General features: G+C 39.7%; 1 pseudogene; it reads left to right on the plus strand.

Moving 5' to 3' along the window:
* Positions 1 to 4,556: 4,556 nt before the first annotated feature.
* On the plus strand, positions 4,557 to 8,155 carry Csgalnact2-ps1 (chondroitin sulfate N-acetylgalactosaminyltransferase 2, pseudogene 1; annotated as a pseudogene).
* Positions 8,156 to 8,741: the final 586 nt, after the last annotated feature.

The following is an 8,741-nucleotide window of genomic DNA, read 5'->3' on the forward strand; positions in this document are numbered from 1 at the left end:
ATCGCAAAAATGCCTGAAAGAATTCCAGGAAAACATAAATAAACAAGTAGAAACCCATAGAGAGGAGACACAAAAATCCCTGAAAGAATTCCAGGAAAACACAATCAAACAGTTGAAGGAATTAAAAATGGAAATAGAAGCAATCAAGAAAGAACACATGGAAACAACCCTGGATATAGAAAATCAAAAGAAGAGACAAGGAGCTGTAGATACAAGCTTCACCAACAGAATACAAGAGATGGAAGAGAGAATCTCGGGAGCAGAAGATTCCATAGAAATCATTGACTCTACTGTCAAAGATAATGTAAAGCAGAAAAAGCTACTGGTCCAAAACATACAGGAAATCCAGGACTCAATGAGAAGATCAAACCTAAGGATAATAGGTATAGAAGAGAGTGAAGACTCCCAGCTCAAAGGACCAGTAAATATCTTCAACAAAATCATAGAAGAAAACTTCCCTAACCTAAAAAAAGAGATACCCATAGGCATACAAGAAGCCTACAGAACTCCAAATAGATTGGACCAGAAAAGAAACACCTCCCGTCACATAATAGTCAAAACACCAAACGCACAAAATAAAGAAAGAATATTAAAAGCAGTAAGGGAAAAAGGTCAAGTAACATATAAAGGCAGACCTATCAGAATCACACCAGATTTTCGCCAGAAACTATGAAGGCCAGAAGATCCTGGATACATGTCATACAGACCCTAAGAGAACACAAATGCCAGCCCAGGTTACTGTATCCTGCAAAACTCTCAATTAACATAGATGGAGAAACCAAGATATTCCATGACAAAACCAAATTTACACAATATCTTTCTACAAATCCAGCACTACAAAGGATAATAAAGGGTAAAGCCCAACATAAGGAGGCAAGCTATACCCTAGAAGAAGCAAGAAACTAATCATCTTGGCAACAAACAAAGAGAAGAAAAGCACACAAACATAACCTCACATCCAAATGTGAATATAACAGGAAGCAATAATCACTATTCCTTAATATCTCTCAACATCAATGGCCTCAACTCCCCAATAAAAAGACATAGATTAACAAACTGGATACTCAACGAGGACCCTGCATTCTGCTGCCTACAGGAAACACACCTCAGAGACAAAGACAGACACTACCTCAGAGTGAAAGGCTGGAAAACAAATTTCCAAGCAAATGGTCGGAAGAAGCAAGCTGGAGTAGCCATTCTAATATCAAATAAAATCAATTTTCAACTAAAAGTCATCAAAAAAGATAAGGAAGGACACTTCATATTCATCAAAGGAAAAATCCACCAAGATGAACTCTCAATCCTAAATATCTATGCCCCAAAAACAAGGGCACCTACATAGGTAAAAGAAACCTTACTAAAGCTCAAAACACACATTGCACCTCACACAATAATAGTGGGAGATTTCAACACCCCACTCTCATCAATGGACAGATCATGGAAACAGAAATTAAACAGAGATGTAGACAGACTAAGAGAAGTCATGAGCCAAATGGACTTAACGGATATTTATAGAACATTCTATCCTAAAGCAAAAGGATATACCTTCTTCTCAGCTCCTCATGGTACTTTCTCCAAAATTGACCATATAGTTGGTCAAAAAACGGGCCTCGACAGGTACAGAAAGATAGAAATAATCCCATGCGTGCTATCAGACCACCACGGCCTAAAACTGGTCTTCAATAACAATAAGGGAAGAATGCCCACATATACTTGGAAATTGAACAATGCTCTACTCAATGATAACCTAGTCAAGGAAGAAATAAAGAAAGAAATTAAAAACTTTTTAGAATTTAATGAAAATGAAGGTACAACATACCCAAACTTATGGGACACAATGAAAGCTGTGCTAAGAGGAAAACTCATAGCGCTGTGTGCCTGCAGAAAGAAACAGGAAAGAGCATATGTCAACAGCTTGACAGCACACCTAAAAGCTCTAGAGCAAAAAGAAGCAAATACACCCAGGAGGAGTAGAAGGCAGGAAATAATCAAACTCAGAGCTGAAATCAACCAAGTAGAAACAAAAAGGACCATAGAAAGAATCAACAGAACCAAAAGTTGGTTCTTTGAGAAAATCAACATGATAGATAAACCCTTAGCCAGACTAACGAGAGGACACAGAGAGTGTGTCCAAATTAACAAAATAAGAAATGAAAAGGGAGACATAACTACAGATTCGGAGGAAATTCAAAGAATCATCAGATCTTACTATAAAAGCCTATATTCAACAAAACTTGAAAATCTACAGGAAATGGACAATTTCTTAGACAAATACCAGGTACCGAAGTTAAATCAGGAACAGATAAACCAGTTAAACAACCCCATAACTCCTAAGGAAATAGAAGCAGTCATTAAAGGTCTCCCAACCAAAAATAGCCCAGGTCCAGACGAGTTTAGTGCAGAATACTATCAAACCTTCATAGAAGACCTCATACCAATATTATCCAAACTATTCCACAAAATTGAAACAGATGGAGCACTACCGAATACCTTCTATGAAGCCACTATTACTCTTATACCTAAACCACACAAAGACACAACAAAGAAAGAGAACTTCAGACCAATTTCCCTTTTGAGTATCAATGCAAAAATAATCAATAAAATTCTTGCAAACTGAATCCAAGAGCATATCAAAACAATCATCCATCATGATCAAGTAGGCTTCATCCCAGATATGCAGGGATCATATAAAATACTGAAAACCATCAACGTAATCCACTCTATTAACAAACTGAAAGATTAAAAACCACATGATCATTTCACTAGATGTTGAGAAAGCACTTGAAAAGATTCAACATCCCTTCATGATAAAAGTCCTGGAAAGAATAGGAATTCAAGGCCCATACATAAACATAGTAAAAGCCATATACAGCAAACCAGTTGCTAACATTAAACTAAATGGAGAGAAACTTGAAGCAATCCCACTAAAATCAGGGAATAAAGAAGGCTGCCCACTCTCTCCCTACTTATTCTATATAGTTCTTGAAGTTCTAGCCAGAGCAATCAGACAACAAAAGGAGGTCAAGGGGATACAGATCGGAAAAGAAGAAGTCAAAATATCACTATTTGCAGATGATATGATAGTTTATTTAAGTGATCCCAAAAGTTCCACCAGAGAACTACTAAAGCTGATAAACAACTTCAGCAAAGTGGCTGGGTATAAAATTAACTCAAATAAATCAGTAGCCTTCCTCTATACAAAAGAGAAACAAGCCGAGAAAGAAATTAGGGAAACGACACCCTTCATAATAGACCCAAGTACCTCGGTGTGACTTTAACCAAGCAAGTAAAATATCTATACAATAAGAACTTCAAGACACTGAAGAAAGAAATTGAAGAAGACCTCAGAAGATGGAAAGATCTCCCATGCTCATGGATTGGCAGGATTAATATAGTAAAAATGGCCATTTTACCAAAAGTGATCTACAGATTCAATGCAATCCCCATCAAAATACCAATCCAATTCTTCAAAGAGTTAGACAGAACAATTTGCAGATTCATCTGGAATAACAAAAATCCCAGGATAGCTAAAACTATCCTCAACAATAAAAGGACTTCAGGGGGAATCACTATCCCTGAACTCAAGCAGTATTACAGAGCAATAGTGATAAAAACTGCATGGTATTGGTACAGAGACAGACAGATAGACCAATGGAATAGAATTGAAGACCTAGAAATGAACCCACACACCTATGGTCACTTGATTTTTGACAAAGGAGCCAAAACCATCCAATGGAAAAAAGATAGCATTTTCAGCAAATGGTGCTGGTTCAACTGAAGGTCAACATGTAGAAGAATGCAGATTGATCCATGCTTATCACCCTGTACAAAGCTTAAGTCCAAGTGAATCAAGGACTTCCACATTAAACCTGATACACTCAAACTAATAGAAGAAAAACTAGGGAAGCATCTGGAACACATGGGCACTGGAAAAAATTTCCTAAACAAAATACCAATGGCTTACGCTCTAAGATCAAGAATCGACAAATGGGATCTCATAAAACTGCAAAGCTTCTGTAAGGCAAAGGACACTGTGGTTAGGACAAATCGGCAACCAACAGATTGGGAAAAGTTCTTTACCAATCCTACAACAGATAGAGGCCTTATATCCAAAATATACAAAGAACTCAAGAAGTTAGACCCCAGGGAGACAAATAACCCTATTAAAAAACGGGGTTCAGAGCTAAACAAAGAATTCACAGCTGAGGAATGCCAAATGGCTGAGAAACACCTAAAGAAATGTTCAACATCTTTAGTCATAAGGGAAATGCAAATCAAAACAACCCTGAGATTTCACCTCACACCAGTGAGAATGGCTAAGATCAAAAACACAGGTGACAGCAGATGCTGGCAAGGATGCGGAGAAAGAGGAACACTCCTTCATTGTTGGTGGGATTGCAGACTGGTACAACCATTCTGGAAATCAGTCTGGAGGTTCCTCAGAAAATTGGACATTGAACTGCCTGAGGATCCAGCTATACCTCTTTTGGGCATATACCCAAAAGATGCCCCAACATATAAAAAAGACACGTGCGCGGTGCTCCGCGGCGGCGCGCGGGGCCGGCCGGCGCAGGGCGCTGGCCAGGTGTACAGCTCCCCAGAGGCGGCAGCGCTGAGCGGCGAGCGCGAAAAGTCACCACCCAGATAATGGATTATATAGACCAGATTGCATAGTGTGGATATCATGGTAACAATACAGGAAGTATAAATTTCTCACTTCTGCAAGTAGTCATGAATACTGAAGAAGGAATCTTTTAAAATGACAGCAGAGCTCATTTGGGTACCTCTCATGGAAATCCTAATTTTGTTTTTAACTTTTGGTAACTTTTCGCTGAAGTCATGAACAAGCAAAGAGCTTGCCTTGTTAGGCAAACACACACTAGTGAGAATGTCTAGAAGAGGACCGATTCTTCACAGCCGGACCCAGTGGCTGCTGGTGGGCCTTGCTTTGCTTTTCAGTCTAGTATTATTTATGTACCTCCTGGAATGTGCCCCCCAGACTGATGGAAATGCTTCTCTCCCTGGTGTGGTTAGAGAAAATTATGGTAAAGAATATTACCAAGCCCTCCTGCAGGAGCAAGAAGAACATTACCAAACCAGGGCAACCAGTTTGAAACGACAGATTGCCCAGCTAAAGCAAGAACTACAAGATATGAGTGAGAAGATGAGAGCCTTGCAAGAGAGGAAGAAGCTAGGGGCTAACGGCATAGGCGATCAGGGCAACAGAGAGCAGACACCCAGCGACCTCTTAGAGTTTCTTCATTCCCAGATCGACAGAGCTGAAGTCAGCATAGGGGCCAAACTACCCAGTGAGTATGGAGTCGTTCCCTTTGAAAGTTTTACTTTAATGAAAGTATTTCAGTTGGAAATGGGTCTCACGCGCCATCCTGAAGAAAAGCCAGTTAGAAAAGACAAACGAGATGAATTGGTAGAAGTTATTGAAGCTGGCTTGGAGGTCATTAATAATCCTGATGAAGATGATGAACAGGAAGATGAGGAGGGCCCCCTTGGAGAGAAACTGATATTTAATGAAAATGACTTCATAGAAGGCTATTACCGCACTGAGAGAGATAAAGGCACGCACTATGAGCTGTTTTTTAAGAAGGCAGACCTTATGGCATACAGGCATGTGGCCCTCTTCCGCCCTTTCGGACCTCTCATGAAAGTGAAGAGGAGCTGATTGACATTACAAGATCGGTTATTAATATCATTGTGCCGCTTGCTGAGAGGACAGAAGCCTTTTCACAGTTTATGCAGAACTTCAGAGATGTTTGTATTCATCAAGACAAGAGAATTCATCTCACCGTTGTGTATTTTGGGAAAGAAGGACTATCTACAGTCAAGTCTATTCTAGAATCTGTCTCAAGTGAGTCTAATTTTCACAATTACACCTTGGTCTCATTGAACGAAGAATTTAATCGTGGACGAGGACTAAATGTGGGTGCCCGAGCTTGGGACAAGGGAGAGGTCTTGATGTTTTTCTGTGATGTTGATATATATTTCTCAGCTGAATTCCTTAACAGCTGCCGGTTAAATGCTGAGCCAGGTAAAAAAGTGTTTTACCCCGTGGTGTTCAGTCTTTACAACCCTGCCATCGTCTATGCCAACCAGGAAGTGCCACCTCCCGTGGAGCAGCAGCTGGTTCATAAAAAGGACTCTGGTTTTTGGAGAGATTTTGGCTTTGGGATGACGTGTCAATATCAATCAGATTTTCTGAGTGTCGGTGGATTCGACATGGAAGTAAAAGGCTGGGGTGGAGAAGATGTTCATCTTTACCGAAAGTACTTACATGGTGATCTTATTGTGATTCGGACTCCAGTTCCTGGCCTTTTCCACCTCTGGCATGAGAAACACTGTGCGGACGAGCTGACCCCTGAGCAATACCGAATGTGCATCCAATCCAAAGCCATGAACAAGGCCTCTCATTCCCACCTGGGAATGATGGTCTTCAGGGAGGAAATAGAGATGCACCTCCGCAAACAGGCGTACAGAACCAACAGCGAGGCCGCTGGGTGACAGGCAGCGCATGGGAGTCTGAGCCACAAGCCAGCACTGTTTATTCAGCCTTAACTCCAACTCTAGATTCTGTGCCTCTTCCAGAGAAGGCTTTGCCCATGTTCTTTCTGAAATAATCTGTAGCTCAACTTGATGTAAGAAGAAAATGCAGGCGTCTTGATGGAAAGCCTGCGCTGTGAAGGTACTGTGGTATGCACCAGTTGACAAAGTGAAATTGATATTTGTCCCCAAATCGTTTGAATTAGACTCTGCCTGGTACCTGTATTCTGATTGGTCGTGGATGTACGCAAGGCTGATGTTGGGTTGGCTAGCACCCTCCTCCAGGGTACAGAGTATTGGCTGGTCATGGTGTTCAGGTGGCTATCACCTGCTGACCACTAAGCCAGTCACTCGACTTCAGTCTTTAAATGAAGCTTTTATTGATCATATGTAGAAAATTTTTCACAGAGAATAATTAACATATCTGAAACCTGCAGTCCTTCATGAAGGCATAAATCTAAACCCCTTAGTTTTATGTTGCTTTACCTCTAAATATATTTTTAAGCAAATGGATATAGTACATTTAATTTAGAATTTATGGTTTGATTATAAATAAAATATATTGTTATGTTACCAATGTTCAGAATGCATAGTCAAACTGTCATAGATTGTTTTGAGCATTTTATTATATTGGAATGCAGGAAAGTAGCTGTGTTTGGAACATCATTTTATATAAGCCAGATGTATCAGAACCTTCCTGAAGAGACACAGAAGATATGAACATTATAGCATGGTTTTGTATGCTTTTGTTTGCACTGTCTTGTTTAGCATAGCTACATATATATTTATTTTCTAGTAAGTTAATTTTTGCCACAAATTTGCTAGCATTTGTATTATACTTCCAGTTGAAAGAGTTTTATTGAAAAAAACTAATTTAATGTGTTATATAATAAGATCACCCTTGGTTTAAGAAAAGTAATCTGATAAAAATATGAATTATGGAGTACTTTAAAAAACATGTACAGATTAATGCTATTTTAATTGAAATGTAAATTATTTTAATGAGACAAGATGAATAAGAAATTATGTTCCGGTAGAACTGTACTATAATATTTATCACACATGGATATTTTATCGTCCGGCCATCACTTGATCAGGAACTGGCGCTACGGCGAGGGCGGGCTTGCTTTCATAGCCCTTGACTCTTACAGGGCTATTTGTATATAGCCCATGCGAACTCGGAAAGTCACTGTTTGGTTCAGTAAATCAGCCACCTCAGACGTGACAAATGCCAAATCTCTAGGTGCTAAGGTGAGTCCACTCCAATGGTAGGTAACTGCTGAGGGCTCCGGGAGTGCGAGGTGTTTTAAGATGTATAAAGTGCTCTCTGCAGAATAAGCAGAGCCAATGTCTCCTTTGTACACACTTATTTATTGTAAAGAGCAGTGACCATGGTATTTAAAGTTAGGGTACTTAGTGATTTATAAAGGTGCTTTCAGCTTGGTTTTGAGATAATAAAATGATTTTTACTTTAACTCCTATTTTTTTAAAACTAGCTTTTATTTGAAGATGGGAGCTAAGATTTGAAAGCATTACTATATTTTTTACATTAAGTGGTACCAATAAAGTATTTTGTTACCAAAAAAAAAAAAAAAAAAAGACACGTGCTCCACTATGTTCATCGCAGCCTTATTTATAATAGCCAGAAGCTGGAAAGAACCCAGATGCCCTTCAACAGAGGAATGGATACAGAAAATGTGGTACATCTACACAATGGAATATTACTCAGCTATCAAAAACAACGCCTTTATGAAATTCGTAGGCAAATGGTTGGAACTGGAAAATATCATCCTGAGTGAGCTAACCCAATCACAGAAAGACATACATGGTATGCACTCACTGATAAGTGGCTATTAGCCCAAATGCTTGAATTACCCTAGATGCCTAGAACAAATGAAACTCAAGATGGATGATCAAAATGTGAATGCTTCACTCCTTCTCTAAAAGGGGAACAAGAATACCCTTGGCAGGGAAGAGAGAGGCAAAGATTAAAACAGAGACTGAAGGAACACCCATTCAGAGCCTGCCCCACATGTGGCCCATACATATACAGCCACCCAATTAGACAAGATGGATGAAGCAAAGAAGTGCAGACCGACAGGAGCCGGATGTAGATCGCTCCTGAGAGACACAGCCAGAATACAGCAAATACAGAGGCGAATGCCAGCAGCAAACCACTGAACTGA

The sequence above is a fragment of the Rattus norvegicus genome, chromosome 5, assembly GCF_036323735.1.
Source record: "Rattus norvegicus strain BN/NHsdMcwi chromosome 5, GRCr8, whole genome shotgun sequence".
In the NCBI taxonomy this organism is placed as follows: Eukaryota; Metazoa; Chordata; class Mammalia; order Rodentia; family Muridae; genus Rattus; species Rattus norvegicus.